Source organism: Chiloscyllium plagiosum, unplaced genomic scaffold (genome assembly GCF_037043375.1).
Source record: "Chiloscyllium plagiosum isolate Xiang-an unplaced genomic scaffold, Cpla_swu_hap1 HiC_scaffold_7, whole genome shotgun sequence".
NCBI classification, from domain to species: domain Eukaryota; kingdom Metazoa; phylum Chordata; class Chondrichthyes; order Orectolobiformes; family Hemiscylliidae; genus Chiloscyllium; species Chiloscyllium plagiosum.
Window position 1 is genome coordinate 13,540,507 of NW_028270145.1, and position 13,162 is coordinate 13,553,668.

Consider the following 13,162-nt stretch of genomic DNA (forward strand, 5'->3'; position numbering starts at 1 on the left):
ACAGTAATGAAATGTTGAATTACTCTCAGTATTTACCAAGAATGCTAACATAGTGAATGTGACTTCAGAAAAAGCAATCAAAATGATGTAAAGACGTTTGACACAGAAATGGTGGTGATCATTGAACTTATTAAAGAGAGGATGTGACACTGCTCCAGATGGAATGTATGCATGCACATTAAAAGAAATTGAGCCACGCATGGCAGAATGCTGCTATATAATACATTTTATCATTGTGTCAAAGTGAAATGTGTAGTAATGGCTTTCTCTCCTGTCATTTGAAGTTGTCAATGAATAGCTCACTCCAACAAAAATGAATTCTGAACTCTGCTAATGGCACCCTGCCATTAGAGGGCATGCCCTTTTTCCCTGCTGTCTGTCTTACTCGTCAGGTAACATCCCAACCAAATCAATAATATGTCTGTAGTTCCCTTAGCTTCAATTTTAGAAGTTTTATTATATTCCTTCTGAATGACTATGTAAATAACATATATAGACTTCCCTCTGTGCACTAATTCAATCAGGTTTATCAGTTGTGACAATTCATGCTGGGTCTCTGATCAACTGTAAATGTTAACGATGTTCAATCACCCTATCCTTAATTATAGACTTCACTAATTTCCTGATGACAGATGTTAGTCTAACTGGTCTATAATTCCCTCATTGCTCTCAAGTAGTGGAATGATGTGTTATTTCCAATATACAGAAATGGTTTCTAAAATGAGAATTTTGGAGGATTGTAGTTTGGGCGTATGCAATGTTTGTGTCCATATTGTCTAAACACTGGGGCAGAAAGCATTCAGTCTGGGGTTTGTCACTTTTTAGTTATGTTGTATTCTACATCACTATTGCTTTGGTTTAAATAATTTTGTTGAGACTTTCTTCCTGATTCAATACTGTTTTCTTTGGGAATTATTTCATGGTGACCTTCTCTCACTGATGCAGTGTAATTATTTGACATCTCTGCCATTTCATTCCTTTCATTACAGCACACTATTATCCGTTCCAAGGCAATCATATTGCTACTGAACACCCACTCTTTTTCAATATAATTGTCGAAATCTCTTGCATTAATTTTAATGTCCCTTGAAATGTTCTTTTCATGCTCTTTTTGTAGCCCTATCTATTTTGTTACTTTTTCTTGAGCTTTTGTATCAGGTGCAACAGGGTCTAGTCTTTAATTTGTTGCTTTTTTGTCCTTTAACTTTTAATATTTGTTCCTTCCATCTTTAAGTCAGTTTATTTGGTCAAATAGGTCTCCTGTCCCTTAAAAATATTTTTGGTTACTATTTTATTTCTGCTTCAGCAAATGTCAAATAATGAAATCTCATCTAACATTAGACACAGCTCAGAGTTTTGCAAGCTAGTACTTTGTGGTCAATACCTTATTTGATGTGAAAAGCCGCAAGTATATGCTGAAGAATGCAATTACCAGTCTTTGGGATGTATGCCTTCTATACACAGCGTAGTACTGGCACTAATGTTCATATGTCATGATATTCATTTGTTTGATAGGTAGAATGTATTTTTGGCTTCATGTCATATTACAGATTTATTAAAGTTCCACCATCTCCAAAGGTGGGATTCGAACCTGTGTCCCCAGACTATCAGTCCAGATCTTTGAATGACATTGCCTCCAAATCACCACTTTAATTGATTAGTGTTCACCAGCTGCTCACATCGGGCAGTTTACAAAGACTGAATTGTGACTTGCAATTGTATTTGGCAATGTTTGCCTTTTCTCCTCCTCTTTATACAGGTACAAAAGCCAAAACCCAGCTGCCTGAAAACTAGGCATGTTGTGATAAAGAACGTTATTGTCTGAGCCATGACACACTTTTTTGTCTGCTCGGAAAATGCTTGCTAATTCTTGAACAGAAGCAGCCATGCTGAAAGGCTGGTATTGGCTTGTTGTCATATATTGGGTTACTTTGAGGCTAACTTCAACCATGTTATTCGTAAAGAAAACAAAACAAATCAATTTAGTAATATTTCTGAAATGGCGTCTGGTCATGTTGAGGTTGGATATTCAAAGTCTGGTCTCTGTCCCAGGGGGTCCAGTTTTTAGATATTGTTTAAACTAGACTAGTGGTGGGGTTGGGATTCTAAGCAGTCGTGAGATGAGAGAGGATTGAGGCTGGTACAGCAATTAGAGAGCAAGTAAAATAGACCAGGCAGGGAAGAGCACAGTAGAGAACAAAGGAAGACTGATGAATTAAAATGCATTTATTTTAACACAAGAGGCCTGACAGGTAAGGCATATTAACCCAGGGCATGGATGGGAACATGGGACTGGGACATCATCGCTCTTGCAGAAACATGGCTGAGGGAGGGACCGGATTGACAGTTCAATGTTCCGAGGTATAAATGCTGTAAGAAGAATAGAAGGGAAGATTAGAGGAGGTATAGCAGCATTTTTGATTGGGGAAGACATCACAGCAGTACTTGGGGAGAGATTCCTAGGGGATCATTTAGTGAAGAGTGGAACTGAGAAATAAGGGGATGATCACTTTGGGATTGTACTGTAGGTGCCCCCAGTAGTCAGCAAGAAATCGAGGAGCAAATATATAGAGAGATCACAGATAGCTGTAAGAATAATAAGAGTTGTGATAATAGGGGATTTTAACTTTCCAAATGTACACTAGTCATAATGTTAAGTGCTTGGATGTGTGAGCATTTGTGTTCAAGAGAACTTTCTCAATCAATGTGTTGATTAACCTATGAGAGAAGGGTAGAACTCTACCTCCTGTTGAGAAATGAGGCAGGGCAAGTGACTGACGTATTAGTGGGGGAACGCTTCAGGACCATTCACTATAATTCTATTAGTTTAAAACATTTATGGAAAAGGATTGTCACAAGTTAAATTTCTAAATTGTGGCAAGGCCAGTTTTTATCATTTTCGATAGGAAATTTCCAAAGTTAACTTGAGAGATTGTTCACAAGTGAAGGAATTTCTGGCAATTGGGAGGCTTTCAAAAGCATGTTAATGAGAGTTCAGGGGCAACATGTTCCTGCTTTAGTGTGAAGGGCAGGGCTGGCAGGAGTAGAGAACACTGACTGGAGATATTGAGGCTCTGGTCAAGAAAAAGGAAGCATATGTCAGCTACAGACAACTGGTTTCAAGTGAATCTCTTGGTATAGAGGGTATAGGAATACACTTGAGGGAATCAGAAGGACAAAAAGGAGATAGTTTTGGCAGATAAGGTAAAGAAAAATTCAAAGATTCTGCAAGTATATTAAGGGCAAAAGAGTAACTAGAGACAGAATAGGGCCCTTTAAAGATCAATAAGGTTTTCTATGTGTGGAACCACAGGAGGCGGGTGAGATCCTTAACAAATATTTTGCATCAGTATTTGCTATGGAGAAAGGTATGGAAGCTAGTGAACTCGAGCAAATAAATAGTGATGTATTTTGAAAAGAGACCACATTGCAGAAAAAGAGGTGCTGGAAATCTTAATGCATAAAGGTAGATAAATTCCTGGGACCTGATCAAGTGTATCCCAGAACATTGTGGTATGTCCTTAGCAGAGATGTTTGTATCAAAAGCCATGGGTGAGGTGACGGAAGACTGGAGGGTGGTTAACATTGTGCCGTTATTTAAGAAAGGCTGTAAAGAAAAGCCAGGGAACTACAGACCAGCGAGCCTTATATCAGTGGTAGATAAGTTGTTGGAGTGGTTTCTGAGAGAGCAGACCTACATGCATTTGGAAAAGTAAGGACTGATTAGGGATAGTCTACATGGCTTTGTGCTTTGGAAATTCTGTCTCATGACCTTGATTTTGAGTTTTTTGCAGAGATGACCAAGTTGATAGATAAAGGTAAGTGGTAGACATTGCCAACATGGACATTAGCAAGGCCTTTAATAAGGTTTGCTTGGTAGACTGGTTAGTATAGTTAATCAAATGGAATTCAGGGAGACTCAGCCAATTGGATACAAAATTGGCTTGAAGGTAGGAGACAGAGGGTGTTGTTCAGACTGGATGCCTGTGATCATCAGTGTGCCACAGGGCTAGTGGGCCAAGGAATTGCAGATGAAATTTAATTCAGATAAATGTGAAGTGTTGCATCTTGGTAACACAAACCAGGGCAGGACTTATAGTTAATGTTAGGACCTGATGAGTGTTGTCGAATAGAGAGACTTAGGGTGCAGGTACCTCAAAGTGGTTTCACAGGTAGACAGGGTGGTGAAGGCAGCATTTGGCATGCTTTCCTTCATTGGTCAGAGCATTGAGTACAAGGTTGGGACATCATGTTATGGCTGTACAAGACATTGTTAAGGCCACATTTGGAGTACTACATTGTGCCTTGCTGTAAGAAGGGTGTTATTAAATTGGGAAAGGTGCAAAAAAGATTTAAAAGGATGTTACTGAGACTGGAAGGTTGGAATTATATGGAGACGCTGAATAGGTTGGGACTATTTTTCCTGGAGCATAGCAGGCTGAGAGGTGACCTTATAGGGGTTTGTAAAGTCAGGAGAGGCATAGATGATTTGGATATGAGCATAAGAGGTATAGTTAAGTTTGCAGATTACACCAAAATTGGAGGTTTAGTGGACAGCGCAGAAGGTTATCTCTGATTACAATAGGATCTTGATCAGATAGGCCACTGGGGCAAGGAGTGGAAGATGGAGTTTAATTCAGATAAATGAGAGGTGTTGCATTTTGGGAAAGCAAATCTTAGCAGGATTTAAACACTTAATGGTAATGTCCTAGGAGTGTGGCTGAACAAAGAGACCTTGGAGTGTAGGTTCATAGCTCCTTGAAAGTGGAGTCGCAGGTAGATAGGATGTGAAGAAGGCGTTTGGTGTGCTTTCCTTTTTTGGTCAGAGTATTGAGTACAGGAGTTGGGAGGTCATGTTGCAGCTATACAGGACATTGATTAGGCCACTGTTGGAATATTGCGTGCAATTCTGGTCTTCCTATCAGAAAGATGTTGTGAAACTTGAAAGGGTTCAGAAAAGATTTACAAGGATGTTGCCAGGGTTGGAGGATTTGAGCTATGGGGAGAGGCTGAACAGGCTGGGTCTGTTTTCCCTGGAGTGTCAGAGGTTGAGGGGTGACCTTATAGAGGTTTACAAAATTATGAAAGGCATGGATAGGGTAAATAGACGAAGTCTTTTCCCTGGGGTCAGGGAATCCAGAACTAGAGGGCATAGGTTTAGGGTGAGAGGGGAAAGATATAAAAGAGACCTAAGGGGAGGGTGGTACATGTATGAAATGAGCTGCCAGAGGAAGTGGTGGAGGCTGGTACAATTACAGCATTTAAAAGGCATTTGGATGAGTATATGAATAGGAAGGGTTTGGAGGGATATGGGCCAGGTGCTGGCAGATGGGACTAGATTGGGTTGGGATATCTGGTCGGCATAGGCGGGTTGGACCGAAGCTGTACATCTCTGACTGTATAAGGTGAATAGCCGAGGGTAGGGAAGTCCAAAATTATGACCATAAGTTTGAGGTCAGAGGAGAAAGATTTAAATGAGACCTAAGAGGCAGTTTTTTCTCTCTCAAGGTGGTGCATATATGGAAAAACTGCCAGAGGAAGTAGTGGAGGAAAGTACAATTGCAGCAGTTAAAACGTGTTTGGACAGATACACTGGTTGAAAAGGTTTAGAGGGATGTTGGCTTATCAGACTAGTTTAGTTTAGGAAATCTGGTTAGTATGGATGATTTGGGCTAATGGGTCTGTTTCTGTGCTATATAACTCTGACTCTATTCTACCTGTTTTTGCTTTTGCTTTCTCTTCATCTGATTTTTTTAGTTTATCCCTCTCTTTGTTCTTTTTTGTATGTTGAATGATCTCATTGCTTTTCTCATTACTCATCATTACACCCAGTGCCACATGCAGATGTTGAGTGGTTACTCTTTCTGACAATGGAACCTGTGACATCATCTGTCAGACCTTGCCTCTTGGTTAGCTACACAAATGAGGAAATGAAATGCTTCAACATTTCTATGATGGAAAGGGTTCGCTTTGAAGTTTACGCAAACCTCTGCCTGATGCCAGACTCCTTTATGCTCGTTAATATTGATAACAGATTATGATATTGCTCTGTGGTCATGATGTGAAAGAACTAAGCTGTCCAAACAACTCTCACCAGAAAAGAAAATGGACAATTTTGGCAAACTGTCAATTGAAGAAAATAATATTTAACATTTTTACATAGCTGAAGCCATAAAGGTACCTTTTAATCATCCTAAGTGGACTCTTTAGCCTATATGTATTAATACTACTCACAACGTCCCTCAAAATCTGATCTTTCACAAGGTACTGCCAGTACTTTTATTCAGGAGAAAGTGAGGACTGCAGATGCTGGAGATCAGAGCTTAAAAATGTGTTGATGGAAAAGCGCAGCAGGTCAGGCAGCATCAAAGGAGAAGGAGAATCGACGTTTTGGAAGGGCTTATTTTCAAGTACTTTTATTCATACAACACTTGGCTACAAGCAGCATTACATCATCCCAAGTTGCACAAGTAGGAAGTCCACTGAAAAACACATCTTGCTGGAGAACCTCGGTTCTGCTCAAAAAAACCAGCCTTACCAGCTGTACCATCCGGTTCTTTCCTTAGCGTACATAGCTTCACCACAGTCGCATACTGTTCTGACTGTTGGTTAAAATTTGGTCTTACATTTGTCCCTCCCCAAGCCCCAATCATCATCCATATTCTTAGCAATTGAAGATCACAAACTGAATTCATACAAGTTTACGGGCGGCACGGTGGCACAGTGGTTAGCACTGCTGCCTCGCAGCGCCAGAGACCCGGGTTCAATTCCCGACTCAGGCGACTGACTGTGTGGAGTTTGCACGTTCTCCCCGTGTCTGCGTGGGTTTCCTCCGGGTGCTCCGGTTTCCTCCCACAGTCCAAAGATGTGCAGGTCAGGTGAATCGGCCATGCTAAATTGCCCGTAGTGTTAGGTATAGGGGTAAATGTAGGGGTATGGGTGGGTTGCGCTTCGGCGGGTCGGTGTGGACTTGTTGGGCCGAAGGGCCTGTTTCCATACTGTAATGTAATCTAATCTAATCTTTAATGATATGGACAGGAGTGCCAGATTATAGCACTTTCTTGAAAAATCTTGTTTTAGTTTCATCCCTGTTAGGGACTGCTCCCTTTTCTTAAAAAAAAAACCTTGAAATTGTAGTCATCCAGAAAACACCTTGAAAATGACCTACTCCTTCACAATACCTATCAACCACCTTTTGGGGGAAAAAGACAAATGCAGATGCTAGAAATCAGAAATGCAAGCAGAAATTGCTGGAGAGACTCAGGTCTGGCAGCATCTCTGGAAAGAAAGCAGTGTGTTTCGGGCTATGTGACCCTTCAGAACAGCCACCTTTTGTAGACTGTTGTCAAATTTTTCATCCAAGTTCTTTTACAATGAGAAATGGACCAAATTCTCACCCTCTGAACTTGCGCTAGTGCTAGTCTCTACCTGTAGACCATTCTTACTCAGTGTCCTACTAACCGTAGCTCTGGATCCATGGTGATCTCTGAATCACTTGCAGCCTCAGTGTTTGGGCCTGTGAAGCAATTGTAAAAGCTACTTTTGTCTTAATCATCACTGCCTCATGGTTCCTCAATTGCCTGTTTGCAATTGTTATCTTATTGCATTTCCTGGTTACTGAAAGTAGAAAAATATAAGGTAGAGCTGAGGTGAAATAAGAAGTACACGGCAACACCGTATGGAGTTTGTGAATCAATATGTGTGGGACAAAGCTGGGGGGCGGGGTAGGATATGAAAAGGAAGGATAGGACTGAGAATACTGTTGTCTTTACTTATCTCTGATGATACCCTTATTAATGGGTACCACAGTGCACTCTCTTTCATCTCTTCAAGATTCCCTATACTCCTTTGCTTAAGTCCTGTGGGAGAGATGGAAGTGTGCCAGTGAGTGTGATCCCATCTATTTGGCTGGTATGGTTCTCATGGTGAAGTAGAATGTCTGCGTAGGGAGTTCTAGGTGTGAGGCATGCAGCAGCTTTAATACTGTGAGGACGTGGTGAAGCTGTGAATATCAGGCAAAGTCCTGACTGGCAAATATTATTTTAAATTTTTTCATGAAATGTGCGTGTCACTGGCGATGTCAGTATTTGGCCAGCTCTAAATGCCTTTTGAGGGCAGTTAAGTCAATCACATTGCTATGGGTCTAAATTATAAAGCTCATTTCCCTCCCTAAAGGATAATTAGTGAGCCAGATGGATTTATTACAAGAACCAATGACTTTTTCATGGTCACTGTTATTGGATCTATTTTCATTTCAAAATTTTTTGATCAGTTGAATTGGTGTGATTTGAATCCATCTCTGGAGCATTAGCCTGGCTTTCCAGACTTAGTCCAGTAAAATTACCACTGCATCATTGTCTAACTATTGCGCATCCCCCCTTTAGTGTGAATGAATGTTCAGGATGATTAATTAGTGAGAGGAAAACACAGCAGGCCAGGCAACATCCGAGGAGCAGGAGAATCGACGTTTCGGGCATCAGCCTTTCTTCTGCTCCTGCTCCTCGGATGCTGCCTGGCCTGCTTTGTTTTCTAGCACCACATTTTTCAACTCTGGTCTCCAGCACCTGCAGTCCTCACTCTCTTCCTAATTAGTGAGAGGCTCTACCCTTGCAGCTTAATAGGGCAAGGTATTTAAAGTTGTATTCACTGAGTTCACGGAACTAAAGGTGACTTTGTTCAATCATATAGAACCTCAGAGAACCTATGCCTTGTGTGGTATTCATCCCTTTAGCTAAGGAAGGATATATTTTCCATCTGGAGAATGTAGTGGAGTTTCACCAGGCAATCTCCTGGGATGACAGGCCTATCCTTTAAATGAGACTGTGCCTTCATTTTCTAAAAGTTAGAATTTCATTAAAAGCCTAGTTAGAGTAGATGCAGAAAGAATGTTTTCCACTGGCTGGTTGGAGGAGGCAGGTGTCGAAGCAGGGGATACCATCTCCGAATAAGTGGAAAGCCATTTAGGATTGAGATGAGGAATGTCTGCATTCAGAATTTTGGAATTGACTGTGGAACTCAGACATTGGGGGTTTTCAAGACCAAGGTCAATGGATACCTAGATGATAATGAACTCAAAGGGTATGGGGAACGTGTGTGTGGGGGGGGGGGAGGGACATTGAGGTAAACAATTCACCATCACCTAAAATGGTTGAACAAGCACAAAAGGTACAGCTGATGTGTTGCTGAGTTTAAACACTTGTGTGAGGACATTGAAATTCTTACAGCTCTGCATCTGAGGTGACTGTGCCTGTACCAAGCATTGATATCAATGGCTATGTTTACCTCCCGCACTGTTTTAACCATGTGATAGCTGGCATCCTCTAACTATAGGCCATGTCACTTCCATTCTGCCTCCACCATCAAAAGCTCAGTGCAGCTTGTGAAAACCCACCCTCTCCCAGTGCTCTGCTGTCGGTGTTTCCCAAATTCAGATTGCTTTCTACACAACTGCTAGCAGTAGCTTCAGGCAGAATGCATTTCCTGTTTTTAAAAGGGGCAAGGTTCATTTAAGTGGTGTTAACAAGTTATGATATTGGCCTCTGCTCGGAATCCAACCAGTCAATGGTTAATGAGGGTTAAGCACTGAAATCATTGAATTAAGCAGGCAGCTCAAGAGTTGTGTGCTCAGTTGTAATCATAGGACACGAGTGAATCTCGCAATGCAATCACTGCACTCATTTTTCAGTAGTTATCAAATTTATCACCCATATTTTATTCTTAAATGCATTAAAGAAGCCTAAACTTCAGCTCCAAAGCACTATATATCCTAATGCTGTTTTCCAGCTCATCAAATTAGCAAATGTGTGTATAGTGCTTTTTTGCATTTTTTTTAATGAGGTAGTATAATGGATTGTTTAATGTTCGAAAATAGGCCATACATTTACAGAGTTTAGGTTAACACAGTAAGACGTGTGTTGAATAGGATTGGCGCTGTACATGCATACTTTAATAGTGAGGTATTTCCTGTATGTTTGAAAAACACGAGCCTTGTACTTTAATGGGAGCTTAATGCTAGAAGTAAATGACCTCGATTCCTTGTACAAACAACACAAATTGCTTCAGAAAATTGTCATGACATACCCGCATTTCTAATTTAATCAGTGTAATTTGAGTTGTATGTGAAGTCGTCCAGAGGAGCACATTTTTGTTGGAAAGTTATTTTGAAACTAAAATCATGAGGAGGATTAAAGTGGAACTTACGTTAATTAGACAGGTTTTGAAAAAGGATTTTAAAAAAAAAAGACCTTTCATTGCTACTCATAGAATCCCTACAGTGCAGAAAGAGGCCGTTCAGGCCATGTGAGTTTGCACTGACCCTTGAAAGAGCATCGCACCCAGACCTGACCCCCCACCCCCTACCCCAAACTATCCCTGTTAGGTCCACATTTAACATGGCTAATCCACCTAGCCTGCACATGATATAGAGCAATTTAGCATGACGTAACTTTGGACTGTGGGAGGAAACCCACACAGGCACTGAGAGCATGTTCAAACTTTACACAGATACCCAAGGCTGCAATGGAACCTGGATCCTCTGACCTGTGAGGCATCAATGCTAACACTAAGCCAATTCTAAATCCAAGAGAAGGTTTACTTTACTGTTGTCTTTCTCTCTCAAAACAATTTAGACAACTCCAACCAGAATATTATGAATGAATTTGCCCAGGTGTTCTACAATACAAATGCGATCAAATCACACAGCACAAGCTGGTACCAATACAAAACAGTCCCAACTTCGTTAAGAGCAAAGTTACAACAGTTGTTTTTTAATATTAAATATAGTAACTCTAATCCTGTTTGGTCCCTTAAGGTTATAATACTTCCTGAGTCTCTTGTACATTTATGCAGTCGCTCTCTGTGGCTTTGTCTCTGGGTCTGTGAAGCTGCTTTCTTCCTCTCTCTCCGGATGGTCACCTGGTGTCTGCCTCTTGTCATGTTGGTCTCCTCAAAGGCTTCAGGTGATTCCAAGAGCAGTTCCAAGAGAGGTCTGCAAGTCAACACTGTTTTTATACCTTTTAGATGGTTTTCTGGAGTTCTGGCCAATAAGGGAGATTGAAACTAGAGTCAATGATTTAGATGTCATGCAACTGTTAGTTTCTTTGTGTAGTAGGACCAGGATTTCTTTCTGTCTGTGCTCTTCATTGTTTAGTGGATAAGTTGTTAGGGGTATGTCTGTCCAGAATAACTGTTACCTTTTACATTATACTAATATCATTAGCACCAAGTTGCTTTGTTTGCAGTTTGTCTTGATTTGAGTTTTTCTTGGGCCATGTCCCCAGCATCTCTTGCTGTTTCACCAAGTTAGCAATCTGTGGTTTAGCAACCTGGAGGCTGCTACATCACTATCTGCCATGACTGGAATTTTCTGTGACCTGGCACTAAGGACTGGATATATTTGAAATCTGTCGTAGATTATTAGAATTTGTTTTAATTCACCTCAGCATGTTGGCTGATCTCTCACTTTGGTTGGATACTGAGTGAATTGGCATGGAAGGTGTAAAGGCAAAGAGTGGTGGCTAGGGACATGAGTTGGCATTAGGTTACCACAGAGCCATAGGAGAGCGGGGGTGGGTTGTTTGTCTATGAGTGAGAGAGGAAAGAGTTTCCACCTATGGACATGGGAAGTGGGTGGAGGTTTTAAGAGTATAATGGCTAGAGGGTTTAACATTTAAGGAATAACTGGGGCAATGTTCCACAAAACCAAGGCAGAGTTTTCAACAAGCCTGCCTTAGCTTTCAGTAATGGCTGTGGCTGCATCCGATCTGTGTTCAAACCCCGTGGACCTGACTTCATCCTGAAATTCCCACTTTCTCTTCTCTTCCTCCCCCCCAAAAATGGAGCGAGCTGGACGATTTTCTGGCTCTCCACATTCATCTCTGGAAAAAAGACCCATGCTTAAGAGTACCTTTAACAGTACAATTAAATTCCTGTTTGGCTGTTTTCAAACAGGTTTAATCGTTATACGAACATGAGTGGAAGTACATTGTTCCTTTTTAAGTTGAAGTGCAGTGTGCCATACTTTAATGAAAAAGTAATAAATACAAGAGTCTGTATAATTTATTTGAGCCAAATTGAGGAAATGTTTAGAATTTTCATGTGGTCTGTTTTCTTGTTTAGATATGGCAGTTAGGTATGCTTATTTACGCAATGTAACTGTTTTCAAGTTTCAGGAAGTTGTTAAATGTACAATTTATAAACTTTATTCTGTATTTCTGTTTGTGTCCTAGTTTTTGTTTCCATTGAATTGGAGTTGTCCCAATACTGGTTAATGAAGGAACTGATGTTCAGAATGTTCAATTAATTAGTTGCTCAAATTATTGAGTAATCTAGAATTAATGTAAAAGTTGCATTGGTAAGATTGCTATACATTTCTGCTTTTCTTCATTTTGTGAGAGATGAAGGCGTGAATAAATAAAGAGCTTGCTTTTCACTGACTCAGCCATCCTCCTTTGCTGTGACTGGCCATTATAATGCATGACTTGCTTGTGTAGTTTTATTGCCTTTTCCTTCAGACATTTGGCATGATTGCAAACATAGTCAACTATTTAGTGTCACATCTAAGATGCACTGAGCAGTCACTCTTCAATATAGCTCTGCAGGAGTTTGGAAATTGGCATGAAATTCAGAATAATATGTAGAATAAGCCAATGGAAAGGCAAGGAATCAGTATTTAGTACAGTTTCCTTCCAAATATTTGAGAAGAAAACAAAAGACTTGCACTGAATCGTTGCCCTGCTAGAAACATCTCAGGGTTGAACCTCCAACTGGTCTGGCTTATGAAACCATTACGTATTCAAGGGATGGGGGTAATATATAAATAAAAAAGAACATATACTTGTACCTTTCGGTGATGGTACTCTCCCTGCAGATATTGCAATGAATGGCTTAATGTTCTGGTCTGTAAGTCCTGAAATCATTTACATGTGACTCTTTCAAGATTGATTGCTATTTTCTGTTCTGGAATCCTCTTTGGGCCAAATTGGAACCTGTATAAACTTATGCAATGGGATATATCTGGCAGGATTATCCAGTTGGCTTGAAAACTTCACAGGAACCTACTGAAAGTCCCGAAGGTGCATTTGTTGGATCAGCAACTTCCACCATCTCTTCTATCGATGGATATTCCTTGAGCTTTCATTAATGGAACAGAAATTGGCAAATC

At 40.6% G+C, this 13,162-nt stretch overlaps 1 protein-coding gene across 13 annotated transcripts in view; it reads left to right on the plus strand.

Moving 5' to 3' along the window:
• The window catches only part of LOC122551329 (microtubule-associated protein 2), a 261,856-nt gene that overhangs the window by 63,101 nt on the left and 185,593 nt on the right, over positions 1–13,162 (plus strand). The window contains exon 1 of one of the 13 annotated variants that reach the window (XM_087988731.1): positions 6,296–6,354. The exons of the other annotated variants lie outside the window; for them this stretch is intronic. The gene's annotated coding sequence lies outside the window, so the exon portion shown is untranslated. Of the gene's footprint in view, positions 1–6,295; positions 6,355–13,162 lie in introns of those variants that run through there. 13 annotated transcript variants of the gene reach the window in all.